Raw genomic sequence first — 25,354 nt, forward strand, 5'->3', positions numbered from 1 at the left:
ATAGAACTTTACTTTTGAATTCATTAAACACTTCATGCGCAGTTCAACTTATGTTAATTTTTGCTTCATTCAGTTTTCGTTTGTTTACAGGGTCTTGGCTACACAGGGTATACATAAAGTGTGGGAACACTTTCAATTATTTATTGCACAAGAACCAAAAATTGTACAGATATCATACATATGTCATTTTGAAGAGAAACCCTGAAAGTCTTTTTGCATGTATAGCACCACAGTGTAGTTTGGTAATTTTCCAATAGTCAGCGGTAGTCGCAAACATGCCGAGTTCAGGTGCGGAGCGAGCTTTCTGTGTGTTGGAGTTTGACAAAAACACCGGATCTCACTCCGTGTGACTTTTTTCTGTGGGAACACGTTAAAGATCTCATGTATGTACTGCCCCTACCACATGATGTAACAGAGCTCTGAGAGAGGATACGGGAAGTGACTGCCACAGTCGCCGATGCCATGTTGGGCGGGTACGGCTAGAATTTGATTACTGTATTGACGTCTGCCGGGTTCGCATATCGTATGCTTATAAAAAAAAAAAAAAAAAACACTTTCAGAGTTTCTCTTCAAAATGCTATATGTGTGACATCTGTACAATGTTTAGTTCTAGTGTAATAAATAATTGAAAGTGTTCCCATACTTTATGTACACTCTGTACAGCCAAGACCAAACCTGGAACGAAGCTCTCATTGCATCTGAAACAACTTTTTAACAAAGCTGTCAGAACACAGTGGGCCTTTCCCAGGTCTCACAATTTTTGCTCAATACATACCTGTCTGAGATACTGTACAATAATCTTAATATCTGTACATTTATCCCAACAAAAAGATAAATGTTTGATGTTACTGATCAGGTAACCTGAAATCTGTTATACACTTACTGAGCCTCCTACATATCTTTAAATTTCTATTTACAATGCAGCCAGTGATGCTATAATGGCATTACGATCACTGATTCCCTGTTCTGCATGAAATGAGTTGAAAAGTTTGAGCCTGTTTGTAACCAGCAGATCTAAGATGATACCCTCATGAGTCAGTTCTCTGACTAACTGCTTATGGTAATTTTCAGATAAGACACTAAAAAACGAGGAGGAGGAGGAGGAGGAGGAGGAGGTCACACAATTCTCTGTCCCAAAGTGACTTGGTAACAGCAATGTCTTCATACGAAAATGGATTTAAATAATCTTCTTATGTTGAGTCGCAGAAACTCATTGGGACATCTCTCATGCCTACATCATGGAGGTGACTGAGGAAGTTCCTATGAAGGCATCACATTCTTGTGACTGATATTAGGTGCAATTTAAAACATATCCAATCCATAAAACATGATCTGGAGAAAATTCGTTGCTGATTAAAGTACCAGCACACACTACACTGTAGTGTTTCCATCCACTCCTCTCTACACATGCCACATGCCCTTGACTTAAGTTTAGGGATGTGATCTGTTGAACTGCAGTAGGGCTTAAGCATGTGGCTTTCATGCAACAATATTAATGTACTCATTTTCTTAACTGCTTTGATGTTCTGGTACCCAGAGGAAATTCACCAAAGTTCCATACCACTGTAGTCCACTGCCTTCTGCATCATGTTGATCAAATGAAGAGTGTCATCTAACCTTTTTGCTGGAGTGCTGAAAGTCAATAGCACACTTAATGAGTCAGATACGATAAGCATATCATTTAGTTCCAGCAGCCCTGTAAATTGGAGAACTTGCAATGAAAGCCACTGCTTTTAGTGTAACCATTGACATATTCTAAGACAGAGACTAAAGCTGCATGCCCTTGGGAAAAATTACAGCTGTAGTTTCCCCTTACTTTCAGCCGTTTGGAGTACCAGCACAGCAAGGCCGTTTTGGTTAATGTTTCAAGGCAAGATCAGTCAATCATCCAGACTGTTGCCCTGCAACTACTGAAAAGGCTGCTGCCCTCTTCAGGAACCACACATTTGTCTGGCCTCTCAATCGATACCCCTCCGTTGTGGTTGCTCCTATGGTACAGCTATCTGTATCGCTAAGGTACGCAAGCCTCCCCACCAACCGAAAGGTTCATGGTTCAGAAGAAAAATTTGGAGTAGGAATTAAAATCCATGGAGAAATAAAAACATTGATGTTTGCCAATGACATTGTAATTCTGTCAGAGACAGCAAAGGACCTGGAAGAGCAGTTGAACAGAATGGACAGTGTCTTGAAAGGATAATATAAGATGAACCTCAACAAAAGCAAAATGAGGATAATGGAATGTAGTCAAATTAAATCAGGTGATGCTGAGGGAATTAGATTAGAAAATGAGACACTTAAAGCAGTAGATTAGTTTTGCTGTTTGGAGAGCAAAATAACTGATGATGGTGACGAAGTAGAGAGAATATAAAATGTAGACTGGCAATGGCAAGGAAAGTGTTTCTGAAGAAGAGAAATTTGTTAACATTGAGTACAGATTTAAGTGTCAGGAAGTCTTTTCTGAAAGTATTTGTATGGAGTGTAGCCATGTATGGAAGTGAAACATGGATGATGAATAGTTTAGACAAGAAGAGAATAGAAGCTTTTGAAATGTGGTGCTACAGAAGAATGCTGAAGATTAAATGGGTAGATCACGTGACTAATGAGGTGGTACTGAATAGAATAATGGGAGAAGAGGAATTTATGGCACAACTTGACTAGAACAGGGGATCGGTTGTTAGGACACGCTCTGAGGCATCAAGGGATCATCAATTTAGTATTGTAGGGAAGTCCAGAGGGTAAAAATCGCAGAGGGAGAGAAAGGCATGAATACACTAAACAGATTCAAAAGGATGTAGGTTGCAGTAGTTACTCAGAGATGAAGCAGCTTGCACAGGATAGAGTAGCATGGAGATCTACATCAAACCAGTCTCTGGACAGAAGACCACAACAAAAACTAGGCAGATAGTATGAGGATTCTGCTTGGAGATCAGGAGAATATAAGGTGCTTCCAACATAATGTACATCATTTAATTTTCATCGATCAGTGAATGTTTTAGCCACATCTGGTCTAAGTATCCTCACAATTCTCATGATTATGTTGTTAATGTTTCATATTTCACATTTTGGGTGCAGATGGTTGCTGCAGGAAGGAAGTAGCTGAGAAAAAGGAATTTCAAAGCATTAGTTCATCAGGTGCACTGCATAGTAGGGAACCATTCATGTTAAACAGCAATTACTATTCTACAGTATACTTTTTGTTTCAATATAGAAAGGATCATTTTTCTGAAGAAGCTCCTGTAGTCCTGTAGGTCCACTAATTTAGAATTGTTGGGGAATACTCTGCAATATAAATTTATCTGCCTGGTACTAGCACCAAATATGCAGAGAGGGTTTTGTTATTTTCAAGAACAGAGCATTGTTCAGTGTTGAATGCATTGCTCTTACGCAGATGCTATTGTAGTGGTACTGTACTTTGGCTAATTTGGAGAGTGGTAGCTTGATGCTACTGTGGTAGAAGACTGCAACACATTCTCATTCTCATTGAAGATGCACAAGCAATTGGTACATGGTAAGCATTGCGGCAGCAACTGTGTTGCACCAAGTATCAACCATTGCATCAGAGACGGTTAATCAATTATTCCAGCCATGAATGAAAATGTGGGCACACCACTTCAGCCATGATTTGTGCAGTCAAGGTTGATTATTGACATCATATCATCTCCACATTTCGTCCAGAGAGCGGTACAGTACATTATTGTGAGTAAATAGCACAGTTCAAAATTTGTGAGGTAATATTGCTAACCCACTTCTTATCAGTCACCCATCAAGTAATATGAAAGCACAATTTAGTTATGTGATAAATAATACTAGGGTGACACCACCCTTGAGAGACATCTTATTCTATTTAACTGGGCCCACAAGGTCATTGCATAACCAAACTTACAGTCACCAAGTGTGAAGTAGCTTGTAGATACCTGTGAAGAGACTATCTGGAAAACTTATGTATCAGTGTAGGAATCTGGAAACTCATGTTCAAAAGAATATTTACAATATCAGGGAACAGAGCACATCACTATACAGTGCTTAGGATTGGATAATACTGTTAACGACACACAACTGTGTACATCTTTACTTGCTGCATTGCCATTGCCACTAGGGATTTCCTCATTTACCATATATAAGACAACAAATGACTTTTGCAAAATACTTTACTTTAAAAAAGATGAATATTGCAAAATTTTCTGGAATACTATAAACCATCCATTATTGTTTTTATGGTAATTACTTTTTTCTGAAAACATCACAAGTAGCAACATACATCTACAGAACAGCAATTACAACACAATAAAGAGTTATATTTAGAAAGGGTGCATAATACCACATTACATTAGTGACTTTTTATTTATTATTTTTATTCCAATGAACTCCTGTGCCTATGATTAATTATCATGGAACATATTCTTACATATCCAGAAATGTTTTAAAGATAAAATTGTACTAGCAATGGCGTCTTCATCAACCACACCTGGTGTGCTGCACGCCACACACAGTTATGTGAGAGACAGCACGTTTAAACCCCCCACCAGTTCGCTGCCGGTGAGCTCACTCTTTCCTCACTTGCTGCCTCAATACAGGGTGGCACACTTGCACTCTACCAGATGATGCTGAATTCACAGACCTCACTGCTTATGACCCTGACTGCCCAGCGCAACTTTTTAAGCAGCCACACTCAGAGCTTGGCCTCAGATTCAGTGGACTGACAGACTTGAAAGAGGAGCATTCACACAATGCAACACATTTTTTTCTTGCCCAGTTTTGGTTGAAAGAATGGGGAATTTGTTGTGGGGCATCATGGAATATTCCCACTTCAGCCCCTACAGTTTCATGAAGTGCTGATATGTGGCAGTGCTATGCGCAGCCTTCAAAATGTAGTCTGTAATGGAGATGTGTTCCAAGCAGACAGCTGTCATTGAGTTTCTTTTGCCAGAAACCTAGAGCATCACCGATACTCGTAGGTGCTTGCAGTATGCCTACAGAGACCTGGCTATGAACAAAAGCAGGGTGACACGTCTGTCATCATCCAAACAAAGTCGCACAAACCTGTCCTATCACCCGTGTGCTGCCTGGCCACACACATTTGTGACTCCTGCAATGTTGGAATGTGTGGACACTCTCATTCATGGTGATCGATGGATCACGATCAGACATCTCACTGTACAACTGGATGTCTCTGTTGGTAGTTCTGACACACTCGTCCACTAGTTGGGGCACTCAAAGTTGTGTGCCCACAGGGTTCCTTGCCACTCAACAGAAAACCACAAAGAGCAACGAAGGACCATCTGCCCATAATTGCTTGCATGTTATGAGGCTGATCATGACAATTTTTTGTTGAACATTATCACAGGCAATGAAACATAGGTTCATCACTTCGGACAGCAGACAAAACTGCAATCCATGGAGTGGCACCACACTGCCTCTCCTCTGAAGAAAAAGTTAAGAGGCACACCCTCAACTGGTAAAGTCACAGTGACAGTCTTCTGTGACTCTGAAAAGGTTATTCTGTTTGATGTCCTTCCTCATGGTTTGACAGTCAATTCAAAAGAGTATTATGCTGCCCTTCGGAAATAGAAGAAATGACTTCAGAGTGATCAGCACCATAAAAATGCAAATGAACACCATCTCCATAACAATGCACGGCCTCAGACAAGTCTGTGCACCTGGGAGGAGCTCACAGATTTTCAGTGGACTGTTCTTCTTCATCCACACTCACACCTTGTAACTTTCATCTGTTTGCCCCAATAAAGGATGACTTCCAGGAAAAGCAGTACATGGGTGATAGGCAGGTTACTGATGTGGTAATACGTTGGCTCTGACATCGATCAGTGGAGTGTTACCATGCACATGTACAGGCCCTCTCAGAAAGGTGACATAATGCCAGCACATTGAATGGAGATTATGTTGAGAAACAGGGTTTTGTAGATAAAAAGAGTGGGAAATAATATGGTGTATTGGAATCCTGAATAAAACCAACCTGCTTTCAGAAAAAAATGTGTTGCATTACTTACTGAACAGTCCCCATTCTTGTCGAACAATCAGATCGTATCAGCATTCGAGACTATTTGTTTCTATCACGAACATTAGTCTCCTTGTCTATAACTCAGCACAGCAGAACAACTGGCAATAACAAAGTGATCTTCTTATGCAAGGCAGAGTCAAAGTAATTATTAATGATCAGAATTTCCATTTCCCAAATTTTCCTTCTATGTAGTATATAGGAAACATCATGCACAGAGTATGACATATCATTCTTATTCATTCAAATATTTTATCACAAAATGAGACGTCAAGGCTGAAACATGTACACGAAAACAATATGAATACCTATATTACTAGGTGACTAACCTGAAATCAGTTATAGATTGCTTTTATAAAGCAAAAATTTAATTTTCAATATTTTGTTTATTTGTTGACCAAATTTAAAAAATTTGAATCCTGTCATAATCTACTCATTAAGAGGTAAAATCTTATGTTAAGAATGTAACACAATAAGAAAAGTATTGCAGTTAGAAACTGTGTGTTTGTCTTGAGGCAACATGAATGATGGCACAGATATGCCCAGAATTTAATCATCCAGTATTTGAGAATAAGAGCACTTAGCAACTTCCAACAAACTTTACAAACTTTTATAAACTTCTTCTCACTTAGATGCTTAACAAATTGGGTGTATACTGGTGAGTACCAAAGTGATTCTAATATTTATAATATGTAAACAACTTTTTATACTTTTAATACCATTTGAAGATGAGAGGAATAAGCCTTCAAAACTGGTAATAGTGTTATAAAAAAATAATTATTAAAAAGGAATAGTTGCTATATTTTATTCCATAAATAAAAAATCAGTTTTACACATTTAACACTAGAACATCAAAAGGAGTTAAGAGTCACTATTTCTGAAATAATGAATTCAGTTCTTAACATCTTTCCACCAAACCTGAATTTTCACGATTTCATGAATATTTCATAGAGTACGAGGTCTGTTCAAAAGATTCTGGAAGATTCGTAATTTTGTGCCAATGGTGTGTTGGAATGAAATGCATTTGGCATCCCTGCATACACCTGTGCTTAATTTGCAGCTGCTGGAAGCTTCACTGTTGTATGTCTGTTAGTTATTGTTCAGTGCTGTATTGAGTAGAATGTTGTGTCTCACAGTCTGCGAATTTCAAAATGGCAGAGTTAGAGTAGTAACATGTCTGCATTGAATTTTGCGTGAAACTCAAGAAAACCTTCACAGAGACACACCAAATGATTCAGGAAGCCTAAAGTGATGACTGCTTAAGCTGTACTCAGTGTTACAAATGGTTCACACGGTTTAAAAATGGTCAGACAGAAGTTAAAGATGACCCTCATTCAGGACACCCTTAGACATCTGCTGATGATGTTTGTCAATAATGTCAATGAAATTGTGCGTGCAAATCAAAGACTGACTGTCAGAGAAATAGCAGAAGAATGAAACATTTCAGGTGGATCATACACAATGCAGCATCTTGGAATGCATTGTGTTGCCACCAAGTTCATTGCACAGCTCACCAGTGAAGACCAGAAAGACCTTCGCTTTGCAATCTGTGAAGAGAATTTGGATCATGCAAATGAGAATGAGATGTTCTTTAAGAAAATCATAACTAGTGATGAGATGTGGGTCTATGGTCATGATGTTGACACCAACGTTCAATCTTCACAATGGGTCGGAAAGGTTCTCCAAGACTGAAAAAAGCTAGTCAGATCAGATCAAATGTCAAAGCCATGCTGATAAGTTTCTTTGACTTTGAAGGATTAGTTCATCATGAATTTGTGCCACAGGGAGAAATTGTTAATCAATGGTATTATCAAGATGTGCTGTGAACCTGTGAGAAAATGTGAGAAGGAAACGGCCTGAAATGTGGCGAGACAATTCAGGTTCTCACATTATGATAATGCACCTGCACATTCATCCCTGTTGGCGCGTGACTATTGCACAAAAAATGAAATCACTGGCCTGCCTCATCCTCCATACTCTCCAGGCCTGACCCCTGCTGACTTCTTTTTACTTCCAAAGATGAAAATCCCATTGAAAGGACAAATATTTGAAATGATAGAAGAGATAAAAGAAGATTCGCAATGGCACTTCACGAAATCCAGCAAGAAGTGAACCAAGACTGCTTCTGGAAGGGGAAACGGTGTTGGGAGCAGTTTATCAATTGAGGAGGAGAGTATTTTGAAGGAGACCATGTACAGTAACTAAAAGGTAAGTGTAGAAAAATTTTGTGAACAAAGTTCCGGAATTATTTTGAACAGACTTTGTCTATCTAGAAGAGCAAAAGGAGTCGATTGATCCCTTATGTAACTCATTTTTATAATATATTTATATAAGCACTTGTTTTTGATATTGCTTTGGTTAACAGTCACTGTCTTGAATGATGATATACACGGTCACAAGGGTTTCCACACTGGACAATTTGACATAACTTTTCAATCATATTTCATGTGCTGCTGTTGTTACTGAGCTCACCAGTTACTGTTTACTGTTCCTTTTCCTTTTTATTCCTTGTAACATGTATTTTCAATTTTGTTGTGTCAGTGCAGTTTTGTTAATGAAGAGATTTTTGGTATTCTCAAGAAATCAGATAGTGAATCAAATTGACTTATCGGGTTCACATGATGATTTCCCACCACAGACAACTGCAATGAAGAGTGAAAGAGAGAGAGAGAGAGAGAGAGAGAGAGAGAGAGAGAGAGAGAGAGAGAGACTAATAAAGAGTTACCATAAGGAATGTCTATCCATTTCCCACCACAGACAACTGCAATGAAGAGTGAAAGAGAAAGAGAGAGAGAGAGAGAGAGAGAGAGACTAATAAAGAGTTACCGTAAGGAATGTCTATCCATTTCATTTCTTTCCACAACAGTCTCATGAGTCAACTGATATAACAGAGAAGATGGTAGCTAGGGATTGAACAGAATGAGGGTGGTCATTAACATTTCATCACCTGGAAGAAGGACTGCTTTGCATGTCCTACAGGAAAGAGGAGGGCCTACTGCATTTGTCTGCCACTGAGTGGATGATCGCATCATCACTGACTTCTGACTTCTTTTTGATGAATCAATGCTGCATATCATTAAAAAAACACACAGAACCATATGCTCAAAATGAAATAAAAACACCATTTGGACTGTAATGTTGGAGAAATTGGAGACAATGATTGGTATCACTAATGCCAAGAGGTCCTTTTTATAGTTAAGGCGTTTTCATGGATGACATTTGTCCACATTCTTATAGGCCTAATTTTATCAGGGATAAAAATGATGAAAGACCATTTTCTATGAACTTTTTTTCTATATTCCTTTGCCTCAATGAGAAGACATCCAGAGCTCAATGCTTCCTGCTGACAAGTTCATGCTTATTTCTGAAATAGGGAACAGGTTCATGCAAAACTACTACTGTCTTGATGAAAAGATTGCAACTGATGAGCAATTACTTCCAAGCAAAGAAAGGAGTGGGTTTACTTAGTTCATGCCAAACAAGCTTGACAAACATGGACTCATGTTCTGAATACCTGCAGAAGTGACATGTTTTGCCTTTTCACAGATTGGTGAGGAAGTAGGCTGACCAGACAACCAGCTATTGGGACAGTATGTCATTTTCCATCTAATGGAGTCATTTCTAAACCAAGGAGAGAACATGATAACAGACAGCTTCTTCACATCCTTTCCCTTTGCTAAGTAACTTCACAATAAAGTCATTAAAGGAAACAATGAACAAGATTCATCCAGAAATCCCAAACTGCAACAATTGTGACTTATGTTTTGCCATTGTTATAGAAAAATCTGATAAGCCAGAGTGCACCCTGACAGTGCACATATGAAGAAGAATAAGAATGTCATTGCTCTTAGCACACTACCTGAAGTAATGTTGAGTGCACAAGGAGAGAAGAAACCAGAAACTGTTACCTTACACAACATCACAGAGTATACTGTGGACACTGTTGATCAACAGATCCATCGATATTCAACTAGTGTTACTTGCAAGAGAGGCTAATGTGTGTCTTTAACAACATCCTAGACATGGCAGCTCATGCAGCATTTATTGTGGGACCACTAGCAGAGATATCAAAGTCATCATCTGAGAGTACTGTATTTCCAAATAGTCTAAAAATTCCAAAAGTAACACCTATGAATAAGAAGGGCGCAAAATCTCAAATTGCTAATTATAGGCCAGTTTCGGTTTTGTCAGGCTTCAGCAAAATTATGAAAAAATGTTCCTTTTAAGGTTAACAACCTTCCTAAATAAAGGACTCGTACTATGGATTCAGAGCTGGAGAGCCAACCCAGTCAGCAATTTTCACCGTTTTAAATGACATGCTAATAGCAGTGGGTGATAAGCAATATATTTCTTGCTCTTGGTCAAGCCTTTGATGTTGCTGATCATGACATTTTCTTGTATAAGTTATGTAATTACAGAATTAGACACCAGTCTGGAAGATGGATCCAGTTATATCTCAACCATTGTCAACAGATTACAAAAATAAAACACAAGTACAGTGAAATACAAAAAAATATAGTTGTTGCAGTAATGAGCAAAAACATCAAGTGTGGAATCCCACAAGGATTGGTTCTGGGACCTCTACTATTTCTGCTGTACTCTGGCTGATAAAATATATGATGGAACAACAGTACTCTTTGCAGGTGACACTAATATTCTAATTAAATCAAATAACAAAGTGCAACTGGTTGCTTTAAATAAAATAAATCACATCAGGTGATGTCACATTTAAATGTTGTAGTCATCCAAGAAGATTTTAACTGAAGTGATTGGTTTATCCATTCAGCAGCTCTCTGAAATAATTAGTGGTGGTGGTCCTACATAAATTATTTAAACAATTAACAAAAAATAAATCACACAGTGAAGCTTGCAATAGTACATTAATGTGAAAATGTATCACATGCCCCATGACTAATTGTTCATAAGAGCTAAACTCAACATTGCATCTCAACTGCTGAATTTTGGCTAAGTCCCACATCACACGAATATGTTCAGAGTCCCAACAATTTTTAAAGTACTGCATGCCACTCAGGTTAGACCATCGCTTGAAAATTTGTCTTATGACACCCTGAACATTACTGCTCCTTCACTTGCGTAACATGAACCAGCTCTTCACGTCATCTGGTGGCTACCAGCTGGCCTTCGGACAAACCTCCAGCACTGGTCAGTGCCAATAAGACACACAACGGCATGTAGGTCTGCATCCAATGGGCTACAGTCTGCCTGCCATCCAACTCAGTCTTTCTTAAAATGGAATGCTTAGTAAAATGAACCACCATGCTTTGCTTCATACTATTACAACAAGAGTAGTTACATTATATAAAAGTTCTGTTCTTTCTGGTTCGAACAGACAACATACAGTCTTAAGTAAGATCATGATTAGGTTAACTAGTAAAAAAATGTATTTGACAACAAATTAAAACATATACGTACATCATACATGAACAAAAAAAATGATTTTAATTAATAATGCATCCAGTCATCCGCAGTATCAATAATTTCTTGTCATTTCCGAGGCATGCTGGAAAACCAAGTTTTCTGTGTATTCACATGGAGCAGACCCCCAAATGCATTGAATTTGCATTGATATATGTTTCAAACTGAAATTTGCTTGTGCTTGACGCAATGTTAAGAATGGGTTTCCCAAAAAAGAAAAAAAAGGTTAATAATTATTTTTTCCACTTTTGGAGTCACATCACCAACTGACACATGTTCTTCAAAGTCCTTTACATTTTTAACCAATTTACAGTGTGTTACCTACTTTTGTACAAATGACTCTGATTTCCCCATATATTTAGATGCCGTGGAATGACTCATTTTAGGACCTTTGTGGTGACTACAGAGAAAAACAACCACAAAACTTGATGCATAAGCTACATTCATCTCTCTTGTGTATCTCAGTCAAGAATTCAAAGTAAACTAACTCTTCATGAAGGACAAAGGTTCCCTCTATTGGGCTGTGAAAGAACTAATGCAATATCTTTTACCATCTGTGTGTAACGCCAACCATGCTCTTACTTAACAGATTGCATATTACATTCAATAATCTCATATGAGTAATTAATAATGTACATCCACACAGTGCAGTATTAAAGAAATAATTAACAAGTAGAATGCATGGATGATTGTTTTCATGTGGAAGACATGATGATCTGATCCTGGTACGCACTAAATCTATGTTATAACTTGATACTAGATTGAGTATGGCTGTGAAGCATTCATGACAAATAGCTAGAGTGCGGTGCTGTAGCCTGATACGTCTGCTGAGATCATGCACAGTGCTTACTCATTATTAAGCTTCAAATAATTCTCAACTGATTTGCTTGCATTCAAGATCTAACTTCAAAGTTATTAGAGATATCGCAGTATCAGTATTTCAATAGAAGCATCATGACTGCTTGATGATTCTGGCGTGCTCAGATTAGTTCGAGTCTTTAACACTTGAATATTCTTTCACTTTTAAAAGTAGAAGTAGTTTCAGTTCTTAGCACAGGTCAAGAATACTGACCGCCAGTGTTCCCTAATGAACATGAAATTGCCTGCCTTGTACTTGTGCAAACCAGTCCTTTGTATCAACTAGCTAACACCACTGGATTAGGAATTCTCTGGAGCTGCTCAAGCTGGTGGCCAGACCCTTGCCACCATGACCGAACAACAGTTTCGTGCTCTCAAGATTCTGAGATCTTAGCTGGCTGGGCTTTCTTCAACAAGTGTGTTATGTTACAGCCTTCTCCAGCATATGTGTTATGTTACAGTGCCAGCTGTTGGTTTTCATGACGAGTGCTGAATTCAGTATTGATTCAGAAGTTTTGATTTCGTTGGTGGAGAAATGACCAATCCTGTGGGATACAACAACCAAAGAATATAAGGACAGATGACTAACTTTGCAAGTGTGGATGAATGTATGTGGACACCTACAAGGGTGCTAACATCTGTGTTGTCCATCCTACTGCTCTCTTGCTCAGAGCTCGACTACAGTACTTCCAGTGCATCTGCCATTTGCATGGACAAGGCTACTAGTTTTTTTACCGGCTGGCAGAAACGCCTGCCCTACAAAAATTCTTGTCATGGACAAGGGCCCTTAGGTGTTGTTGCGAGGATAAAAAAAAAGTATACATTGTTTTTGATAATACGGGAAAGTGAGGACAGGACCACAACTTACTAGGTCCTTTAATAGCACAAAGTCTTCTCACAATTCAGGGGCCATAGAAACTCTATTCCCTTCTTTAACAGATGGGTAAGTGGTCTTGCTTTTTCCACAAACTTCAGCACAACTTTCTATATAGTTAGCCAAACCTGAAAAGGACTGAAGCACTTTTTCTGTAGAAGGAGTAGGGAATTTCCACATGGCTTGTACAAGACGGGGTCCTGTTTATACACCATCCTGTCTGATATTAGGGCCCAAGTAATGAACTTACTTCAATACACAATGACACTTTTCCAAAGGCTTGCTTGTGCCACTTGCAATCAACTAAAGACACCTAAAATGCACCATGTGATCTATGAGGTCCTTATCAAATTCTATTGTCTAAGTACATCATACACTATTCTGGTTTGAGATCTCATAATACCCCGTCCAACAGGTGTTGAAATGTTGCCAGTACATTTTTCAACCCAAATGGTATTTGGCTGTACTGGTAATGATTGGTTAGAATCGTATATGCTGTCTCATGTTTGTTTTCTGGCACTACCTCCAACTGATTGAAACCTGCTTCACAAACCTATGGTCATAAAATAATGGAATTGCCACATGTTATCCAAAGTTTCGTGACATTTGCAAAGGGTATGCAACTGTGACTGTACACTGACTCAAAACCAACAGTCACAACAGAATATATAGGCCCTACTGCCATATGCGTTCTTCTTTGGTACAATAATTACCAGTGCCACTCACAGGCTGGTACTCTCTTCAATTATTCCCTCACGGAGTTGTTTGTTTGTAAATTCCTCTATTGCTGATTGGAGGTGAAGTGGAACTAAGTACAGTTCCCTGTACACTGGCCATTAGTTACCAGTGAGAATCTTATGCTGTGTTATTGGTGTAGCTGGCAATAGCCTGGAAGGGTTGAATAATCCTTTGTATTCCACTAACAACTTTTCCATTACCTGCCTATCACTTCCTTGCAAAGGTAGCACTTTTCCCCACAGTGAGGCTAAATCAGCATACTGTCCTGGCGTAGAACACTCTATGCTGAAACCTTTATCCAACTCTTTTTCTTCCAAAACTTCCAGGGTGCCAATCAGTGCACCTCACCAGATGGCTATATTACCATTGGCCTAAAATTATCTACACTAAAGGGCACTACTAAACTTCTCTCAGCCTCGTGGATGTATGACAAACTGCACAGTATAAAGCACCACACCTTGTCTGATTCCTCGTTTTCTGTCAAGGGTTCAACTATACACAACATATTAAATGGAAATTCTGCTCCTACATCTCCCCAGACTAGTTTCCCTGCATCTTTTCGTCTTTTTCCCTGCATCTTTTGGTATTTTATCCCACAAGGCATGTCTAAGGGACCATGCACACAGTTCAGATAGCATCCCCGACATCTGGAGTGTGCCTTACAGCATTGCTGTTTTTCCGGCAGTAAAATCTAAACAGAATGACGTCCCACCAGCTCTACTAAAGGCCATTCCAGATCAACTTTGGCACAATGTTTACTCAGAAAATTCAGTCCACGTGTAACATCTTAGCTTTTGCCAACTTAAGAAAGTACTTCCGTGCAAGCCCAGAGGTCTTTCTCTCTCACTCAGGAATTCACCTGTGACAAACGGACCAAATGAATACTACTTCCACCTGTGCCATTTAGTCTACAATGAGGCAAGTTTTTTACATTACATGAAATGTATCATATCAACAAGTACCTACAAGCCCATATCCAGTAAAGATTTACACACCCTTCCTCCTATGTAGCCAGTTAAACAATACTCTGCTACGGATTCAGCACACAGGTATCCAGTGTTCACATTTACTGGGAATGTGTGACGAAGCAAGCTGGGGTATTTTTTACCCCCTCTCTTGTTTTGCCATTGCCTCCTTAACATTCTTTTTTTTTTTTTAACTTTTAACTAATTACCATTAACCTACATGAGTATAATCTGCATTATCATAAAAGATGTTTTAAAGAGTATAGCACCAGGTCTAATTTTGGGCTTAGTTTTATGTATGTAATTGATTTTCTAATTTATTTTTACTATTCCTAGTTAGTATTTTTCATTATAGCATGAAATCAGTAATTGTTTCGTAACTTAAATTCTATTGTTGACTTATAAACAAACATAAATTCTGAACTAATTATAAACATCAGGGAGACGAAAAAATAGCATTCTTTAAGTGTTTATTTGACTCTATTCAAAAACATGTTAGCAAAGCCAGCCCTTAATTAATTCCCAAGTAATTTCCAGTTTCGTCAACAGTATCGCTATATCTGTTAATTTCATGATTTAAACAAATAATACGGCTTAACCCTTGAAGTAGAAGAAACTGTTTAAAAAACGCAATTTTTCGATGTATGTAGTTAATTCAATGAGTTAGGTTTTAATTGTAATTTCTGTAAATTAAACATCAAACAATGTATAGTTTTAGTGCCTGTTATTGTGAGGATATACAGGGTGAAGTGAAATTCGTGCACTCGGGCTTCGCAGTGCGATTCCTCACATACCAGCGATAAAAAACAAAAAAAATCTCTCAAAAAATTTCATCCAGCGAGCACATCCGGCAGAAAAACAACGTTAAAGAAGTTCAATCTGGCAACACTGTAACCACATGCATGGTAACTACCTCTGTCAACACACGTAAGCTGCGCTGTGTAGTTGGTGCAGTGGACTGATTCTTGGGTTAGCATGCAGGGGGTCAGTGGTTTGATCCTGAGTTGAGGTATATGTTTTTTATTTGGTAAATGGAGTCCAGGTAGTGTGGTATCTGGCATCTTAATCGTCAAAAGCAATTGCAGTGGATCCTCTAGAAAACTTTTGCACTTACATACAATAATTGTAGAAATGGAAGAACGGTCAGAAAGAAGCCCTTTCCATGTCGTGGATGTGAATTTACTCATGCCACTTCATCTACTACATGCGAAACCTGTTTTCTTTATACCCTCCTCCAATGGTCCCATAGATTAGTATCAACTATTATTCTTGCCTCGTTCAGGTCCATTACATTTTGTTAGGGCTTTGCTTTACCAGTAGGACTAGCAATGAGCTTTGCAAATAATGACCAAACTCAGTTACTGTTTGTATGTGCTATGACCATGATCCCACTAATTATGCTTCCAACATTGAGTCTGGTAACTGCATGCTGTTAAGTACATATCTCAATGAATTATTATTATTATTATTATTATTATTATTATTATTATTATCATCATCATCATCGTCATTCTATCGATGGGATTGTGGAAAACATCACATCTATTACAGTTAGGGAAACAGTGTAATTCTAAACCGAACATTTCACAATAACCGGTATCAGGATGAATCATGCAGAACAGTAGCTGTCAGAGGGGTAATGCGAGTTGTTTGGAACAGTGCTCAGGACTGGCGGCATGATTATACTGTATGCGCTGTCCACCAGACAGGGACTAATTGCGAGAGGAGTAATGCGTCCATGACAGACTCCAACCTACAAGCGTACATGTATCGTATTTTATAATTGTAAACTCTAAACCAGTGTGGCAGACGTATGGCATACACAAACGATGAATATGTGGATATGCTTTTGGTCCTTGGTGCATCTGATAACTGGGCTGGTGTTGCCACTCATAAATATGCTGCTAGATATCCTCTTTGACACCATCCAGATAAAACTGTGTGTTTCGTCATCTGGAGCTGTGCCTTTGGAAGTCAAGATTCTCTCCTTCCACCATCACGTGACAGAGGTCGTCCATGGACTTGCTGCACTCCAGCTACTAAGGAAGCTATTCTGGAGGTCATACACCAAGAACCTTGGCGAAGTACACGTAGCGTAGCAAGGCATCTGCATGTCTCGCTACACACGGTTGTTAATGTGCTGCACAAGGGTGGGCTGCACCCCTGTCATTATGCAATTCTGTGAATGGTTCCAACAACAACAGGAAGGCAATGATGACTTCGTGAACACCATAATATGGTCAGATGAAGCAGCATTCACTCATGGGGTGTCTTCAATACGCACAATGCCCACCATTGGTGTGAGGTTAACACACCCATTATTCGCAACCATGGATATCAAGTTCACTTTGGCATCAACATCTCTGCCGGAATATTGGGTGACAGGTGTTACGGCCTCTACATGTTGCCTGACTGACTGCACGAAGATATCATGCAATCCTCTCTAACTATCTCCATGATGCGCTGGAAGATGTTCCACTACATGTTCGGCAGAGTATATGGTTTCAACATGTACCTCCACACTCTGGAATTAATGTGTGACAGTATTTGGACAGAACGTTTCCAGGTAAATCACTTGGACATGGGGGTCCAGTTGTATGGCCACTGCGTTCACCTGACCTAAATCCCCTGTATTTCTTCCTTTGGGGACAATTGAAGGAGCATGTGTACTCTACTCCGCTGATGAATGTGGAAGAATTGGTAGTGCGTGTTCATGCTGCTCTTGTTACTGTGGACACAGCTTTGCTGTGAAGGGTCCTGAGCTGTATGATCTGGCAGGTTGTGCAATGTTTGGACATGCAGGGAGGTCACTTTGAACATCTGTTATTCTGAGGACAACGTATTCTGTTGTGAAGGTCATGTGGTCATTAATATGGACATTATTAGTGTCACTGGTTGCTACTGTTTGACATCTGAGTGCTCATAATACATGTAGTATAAATGACTAGTAGATGTTGTGTTATTGTAGTGTGCTGTCATCTTTAGCATCTCGAACTTGATATTGTTTTTGTAGTCATTCTGTCCTATGACATGTCATTTGTTTCAACTGCCTATTTCTTGTTTGTCTAACCACGGATTTGTTATGTTCAGCGTTAAAAAATGTTGTAAATTTAGGAGACATTTGACACAAGAAATGGTGTATATTACAGTATGAAATGTCTGAATGAAATCAGCTGGTAAAAAAATGCGCCTGGACCCAGGATCGAACCCTCGAATTCCCACATGCTAACCCAAATTTCTAGCCACTGCATCAACTGTACAGCACAACTAATACATGCTGACAGAGGCAGTTACCCCACATGTTGTTACAGAGTTGCCAGATTGCCACTCTTTAACGTCCTTTTTCTGGCAGATGTACCCGCCGTACGAAATTTTGTGACAGACATTTTTTTACTGCTGGCACATGAGGAATTGTGTTGGGAAGCCCAAGTGCACGAATTTCGCTTCACCCTGTATAAGGGCCTGATTTTTGATCCTGAGACAGTCAGTCCATGGCCAAGTTTCAGACAAGAAGCCTGTATTTGTTAGAATAACGACAATGCATCAACTTAACCGTGAAATAAGTGTAACAAAAATAGGATGTGTGTTAAAACAATGACAGTGTCTGTTAAATTTATTTGGAAGATTGTGAACTGTGTGGTTAGGTTATTACTGCTCATAGATGTTCAACAGTAAACTATCGTAGCAGTATGTGGATGTTTGGCAGTATGTGCATGTTTGCCTGCAAACTATTAATGATGCTTATTGAAAGTTAAACAATAGAGCACTGGTCATATAACTGTGTATTATTGGGAGGGGGGGGGGGGGGGGGGGGGGAATGAACAGTAAGTAAAGAACTGTGAAATGCAATAGTGTACCTGTCAGCTACATCATTCAAAGTAGTCAGTGTTGAACTTCCCCCCCCCCATTTTTCAGCCAGTATCACAACGCAGTATGTCGACACAGAGAACAACGATTAAATAAAGCAGGCAAGCTTCACATATGGTGCCCTTGCAGGTGAAGACTATGTTATGCAGGCACAATAAACTATGACTCGCGAACTTCGACAGTGAACTTGAGCGGTTTACATTGTTTTAAACAAAGGGAGTGCAACAGCCAATCAGCGCTTGGGTTTCCTGGACAGAGTAGGACAGCAGCCAATCAGCGAGCGGGTTGTATGGAAGCAGCCATTGAGTAACAGAGCAGCCAATCAGCACACAGGTGGACACAGCTGACAGGGGTAAACAAGATGCTTCACCGAGAGAATTACAACTTGCAGCAACTGTGCAGACGATAAAACAATATGAAAATCTCAGCAGAGCAGCAAGAGACGAGTGAATAAGAATAAGGTAATTTCATGACAAAAGCTGTTTCATATTAAATGATATATAATGAGTAGCCTTAATGAACATGACAGTGAGATGGAGGAGAATGGACAACAGGGAAGTGATGTGAAAATTGATAATGAAGCTGTGGAGGTTAGTTTTTTAAGTGAACAGAAAGACTTAATGGGGACTGGTTCTGTAGATGATAGCAGTTATAAATCAGACATGAATGTAACTTTGAAGAATTGTAAATAGCGAAATGGACAAAAACAGTACTGAAGTGGATGAGGTCATTAAGGTTAAGGAGGAGGAATCCAGTAGCAAGATCAAAAGTTTATGGTAGACGGAAAAGTGGAAGCGATGTCAAGGCAAATTATGAATAAATGAATAGTGTGTGTTCGAAAGAAGACATTAGTAGGGTGGGAAGTAGTATGAAAGAAGACATTAGTAATATGAAAAAAGACATTAGTAGGGTGGAAAATAGTATGAAAGAAGACATTAACAGGGTGGAGGAGAAAACTGATAGCATTAGAACTGGCATTGTTAGCTCAAAGGAAGAACTGAAGAAAGAAATTAAAAAGGAGATTCAGGTAGTCAGCTCTAATCTTCCAGAATTCAATAAAAAGGTTGAAGCAGTAGCTAAAGATTGTCACGAAAAGATAAAGAAAGTAGTACATAACATTAATGAGAAATTAACATTAATGAGTAGTAAATGTGCACGAGAGAAAAAGAAGCTTTATGATGACTATAGTAGGAGGATGGAGGCTTCCGAGAAACAGTGTGCTGAAATTAGGGTTAAACTTGAGAACCAAATTGATCAGATTAAAAATGATTTAGAAAATGAGGTAGAAACCAAGTGTGCGGTAGTGGTAGAGGAAAAACCAGTAAAAGTGAATGAAAATGTAGATTCAAAATTGACTGAAATGGAGAAAAAGGTGGAAAAGGTACAAAATCTAAAGCACAGAGAAAGTGAAAGTGGGTCTGATTCTGACAGCAGTTGTTATGATGATAGCAATGACGAATCCAGTAGTGATGGGGATGAGGTATTTGAATTTATTATTGATAATGTTGGTAATGTATTAAGCAAAGAAAGGATAAAGGAGGATAATATTAGGACTAATGAAGAGTTAGAGTTTGAAAGTGATAATGAGGAAGAGAACCATGGTATCAGTCATTTGACAGTGTCTGATAATCATTTTGTTAAGCATGATGATAGTTTTTCCAGGGAAAGGATTAATGATGATTTGTTGTATGAAGAAGATCACATGGTACGTAAAGAGGAAGTGTGGCACCCTATAATAACAGCAAGTGTACAAGGTATAAATGTTAAGTGTTTACTGGACAGTGGTAGTGATCTGAATGGTATTTCACAGGCATTTTTTGAATCTATTAAGAACACAGAGGGTATAATAAAGATACATGTTTCCGGAATAAAAATTATTGGTGCTACTGGTAAGCTATCAAAGAGTGTCAAACAAGAGGTACTATTAACTGTGGAATTGTCAGGACAGCTGTTGGAGTGCAATTTGTTGGTAATTCAAAATCTCAGCAGTGATGTAATATTTGGGACTAATTTCTTGTGCAATTAGTAAGTAGGGGATTCAACATTCTGTGTTGGATTCATTATGTGGCGATAATCTTACCCAGCTGTCTGCATCATTTTTCATGTTTCCTGAGGCAGTTAAACTCTTCTCCTATCCTATCTATAGTTTATAAGTGAATCAGAATTATTCTACCTTCTACTTTCATGTGATTTTGTGTTCAGTGCAATCAGTATATGGAGATAAATATCTACCCATAGAAGTTTGTCTACAGCCTTTTCTAACATTAAGGAATTACAACTTTAAACATAGTTGCCTGGAGTAATGTGTGTGGAAAGAGTAAGCAAGATTTGTATGTACATCACCCTTCAGGCTAGAATCTTAAGCAATTTGATGGAATACAGTGAAATAATTGTTTTTCCTAAGTGATAATTTTGTCTGATCAGTAGTGAGAATTAAGTTTGCCTTAGAATAATGATCCATTACTGCGGAGTGTTTTTCAGTAGAATCAATTTTGCATTGGACAAGCAGAGCAGGTGTTTATTTATCAGTGAATGAAGCAATAAGGAAATAATAAAATAATGAATGATGTTGGGTTCTTAATGGTTAGGGAGCCTGTCTCTGTAGTAGAGATATTTTTTGAGAATGCACTCCACTATCTAACAAGGTAAGAAAGATAAGCAAAATAATGGAGCTGACAGGCATGGTTGAGTAATGAAAAAGATGAACTGTATAGAAACAAATGTGGTGTAACTATATATTGATAATCTATTTTCGAACTAGACAACATTGGGTACTGTGTATATTGTGCAATTCATGACACTGCAGCGGGGAATGAGAGTTTAACAGAAAGAGCAATATTATAGTGAGGTACAAGTCATATAATGCTGCTTTATCGGATCTATAGGTTTATCTGAAAACTTCTATTTGTGTTCTAAGGAATTATGAGCTTAAGGTGGTCATACTGAGATGAAGAACAAAAATGTTGCTGATTAACCGATAACTGTGGTGCTAGACTTATGTGAATATATTGACAGGTCAACTATTTGGTAACATTTTGTGATTTTGAGAGGATGTAATTTTCTGGTTGAATGAGAGTAGTGCTCCGAGTTGAGTAGAGAAGTGGGGCAAGGATTGGGTACAATTTCCGTCCCCTTAATTTTGAGTTGAAAAGTAAATTATGTGATGGTGACACTCTTCTTTTTTCACAATGTAATGGTTAGTAAAGCTATGCTACTGCACTTCTTGAGTTTTTGTTATTTTGAAAATGGGAAAGAGATCCAAATCTTTCCAGTTTAACCAGTTTCAGACAGTTATGACTTAGAGCAATGTTTTGTAGTGTAATGTGCACTTGATTTTAAATTTTTACTATTCCACACCTTTTGTACTATATTCAATCTTAGTGCTAGTTATTGTGATGTTATGAGAACTGAGTAATGTATCTATATATGAAGTAACAAGTATTGTTTTTAATGTGAGTCATTTTTTCTTTATACTTAGTTTGAAGTAAAAGAGAGTGTACTAAAGTAGGGTATATTGTCTAATTTTTTCATGTACTATGGCAGAGGAGGACCACCTCCAAGGGAACTGACAGCCGTGCATTTCCTTACTAACTGCCACTTGGACCTGTTGAACGTGTGGACAATTTGGTGAGAAAATGTTTAAATGCTCATTAAAAGTGTGAAAGTGCTTGTGAAAAATACAAAACATTGAGCAAGTGAAATTTTCTGTCTAAAAAGTGGACTGCAATGCACAGTGTAATTTAACTTTTTGCAACCCATGAGGATTTATTTTTTAAGCAAGATAGAACTTACATAAAATGATATGTAATTTTGAATGTATCCTTGTTTACCCAAAAAGGACATCACTTATGATGAAGATGCATAATTTTTGTTAAAAGTATAACTTGCAGATATTTTGTGACATTGTACAATACACTGTATGTAAATATTTGGTATAGAGATTTTCATATGGCCAGTTCACATAAGTATAAATTTGAAAAAACATATGTACTGTATTTTTGATAAGATTTCGTATGTAACTTTTTTTTTGTGTAGATTTTTAACCCACTGTCTGGAGTCACTTGTGGCCACTGAATTGCCCAGTTAGCTATTTGCAATATCTATCTGGTCAACTCAATGAGGGGGTATTGTGGTGAAGCAAGCTGGGATTTTTTTACTTCCCTTCTTGTTTTGCCATCTGTCTCCATAAAATTCATTTTTTCACTTTTAACTAATTACCATTAACATACGTGAGTATAATCTGCATTTTCATAAAAGAGAAAGGTTGGCCATCAGCTTTAAAGAATGTAACACCAGGTCTAATTTTGTGCTTAGTTTTATGTATGTAATTGATTTTCTAATTTATTTTGTCTATTCCTAGTTAGTATCTTTCATTATAGGGTGAAATCTGTAATTGTTTTGTAACTTAGATTCTATTGTTGACTCACAAACAAATATAACTTCTTTACTGATTATAAAAATTTGGGAGATGAAACAATAGTATTGTTTAAGTGTTTATTTGGCTCTATTCAAAAAGATGTTAGCAAAGCCAGCCCTTAATAAATTCTTCCAGTTTTGTCAGAAGTATCACTATATTTGTTAATTTCATGATTTAAACAAATAATATGGCTTAACCCTTGTAGTAGAAGAAACTATTACAAAGACGCAATTTTTTGATGTATGCAGTTAACTGAATGAGTTAAGTTTTAATAGTAATTTCTGTAAATTAAACATCAAACAATGTATAGCTTCAGTGCCTATTATTGTGAGAATATATAAGGGCCTGATTTTTGGTCCTGAGACAGTCAGTTGATGGCCGAGCTTCAGACAAGAAACCTGTGATGGTTAGAACAACAACAATGCATCAACTTAACCATGAAATAAATGTAACAAAAATAGGTCAGTGTCTGTTAAACTTATTTGAAAGACTGTGAACAGTGTGGTTAGGTTGTTACTGGTTGTAGATGTTCAACAGTAAACTATCTTAGCAATATGTGGATGTTTGTCGGCAAACCATTAATGAGACTTATCAAATGTTACACAATAGTGCACTGGCCATATAACTGTGTATTATTGGGGGGTTGTGAACTGTGAAACGCAACTGCGCACCTGTCATCTACACCATTCAAAGTAGTCAGTGTTGAACTTCACCCCCCATTTCTCAGCCTGTATCACAACACAGTACGTCGACACAGAGGACAATCAATGATGAAATAAAGCAGGTGAACGTCACAAATGCTTCACTGTAGCTGCATTGTTCCCTTTCACTCTTAATGATGGTGTGTAGCAATAACCTGCAACGAACCTCCCTGTGTCTGTGGAAGCCTGGGCAGATGCTCCCATTCTGAGCTGTGGAGCAATGGGTAAACAGTCAAAATATGGTTGATGCGTTGTTATGTCCTTATGAAAAGACATTTAAATTGTTTGTGAGTGCTTTACATCTAACTCTGCCATTTACAAGAGCCTGAAAATTATTTTTGCAGTCAGCCAGAAAGCGGTGGAGAACATGCTGCCCATAATTTCAATTCTGGAAAGCCACATTACTCTATGTGCTCTCTGAAAAGAAAATGTTCCTGCTTGCTATTTACTCAGCGGTATCAGGGACTATAAATAACAGTTTTGAGTTTTAACTGATTGATATAGCCAATAAAAGTTCACAATCACAAAATATAATACTATCCCTAATGACAATAATAATATCACTATCAGAAACAGTACTATTAACAGTTCAAAGGCAACCTCTATGGGAAGTTCCAAGTGAAATGGTCTATCGCATTGACTTCTAAGCACCAGAAGTTAATTGCTGAACACAAACAGTTACTTCTGTGAAATCCAACTGATTCACAACAGTGTACAGTCCTCACAATTTAACTTCCTGCTTTTATGTTAAACACAGTCACGTCTGCCCAGCTGTGATATCAGCCGATGTCCAATGCATGCAGACGTTTGACTGACGTGAACAGATTGATATCTCGGTGTGGAGCGTATCTCTCCATTGGTTCTCTGTTCATATTTATATACTAGTGCAGAGGACCCCACATGCAACATCTGCTATCAACTGCCCTAGACACAAGTAGCGGTAACTAAATGGCTCCTTTCTCGGACACATATTACTTAATATGTCTATCGTTTAACAATTTACAATCTTCTTAATCTTTATATAAATAGAGTTAAGTTTGTTTTAGCTATTGAAAAGTTTTAGCTCAACTGCATTTAAACTTTGCCGGCTAGAATTTTTAGAACATGACCTCTGAACTGCCTCTTTAAGAGTCCTTGTAAACACAGTTATTTACAATAAAGTCTTGTCCTGAGACTTGGTACAGCTGCATTATTGCATAAGTTATAACTGAGTGCTGGAATTAGAACTTCCTATTACAAATACAAATGATATCTACTATGAACAAGGATATTTTCATTTCAAATTTAGTTTTTAGTAAATAACTTGAAAACTAATAGAGGTAGCTTATTTAACGTTTTTGCATAAAACTGAGGTTACATATCTATTTTCTCCTTTCTGAAGCTAATATTTAGCACCTTCAATTTTTTGTAAAAATGTCGATTTGGACCAAAATATTGCTCTGATCAAGTTGAAACTTTTAATTTTTAATTGTGACATACATTTCC

At 38.0% G+C, this 25,354-nt stretch overlaps 1 protein-coding gene across 1 annotated transcript in view; it reads right to left on the reverse strand.

Moving 5' to 3' along the window:
• LOC126184434 (integral membrane protein GPR155) overlaps positions 1-25,354 on the reverse strand; it is a 171,663-nt gene that overhangs the window by 97,933 nt on the left and 48,376 nt on the right. The gene's annotated exons all lie outside the window — the stretch shown is intronic.

Source organism: Schistocerca cancellata, chromosome 4 (genome assembly GCF_023864275.1).
Source record: "Schistocerca cancellata isolate TAMUIC-IGC-003103 chromosome 4, iqSchCanc2.1, whole genome shotgun sequence".
NCBI classification, from domain to species: domain Eukaryota; kingdom Metazoa; phylum Arthropoda; class Insecta; order Orthoptera; family Acrididae; genus Schistocerca; species Schistocerca cancellata.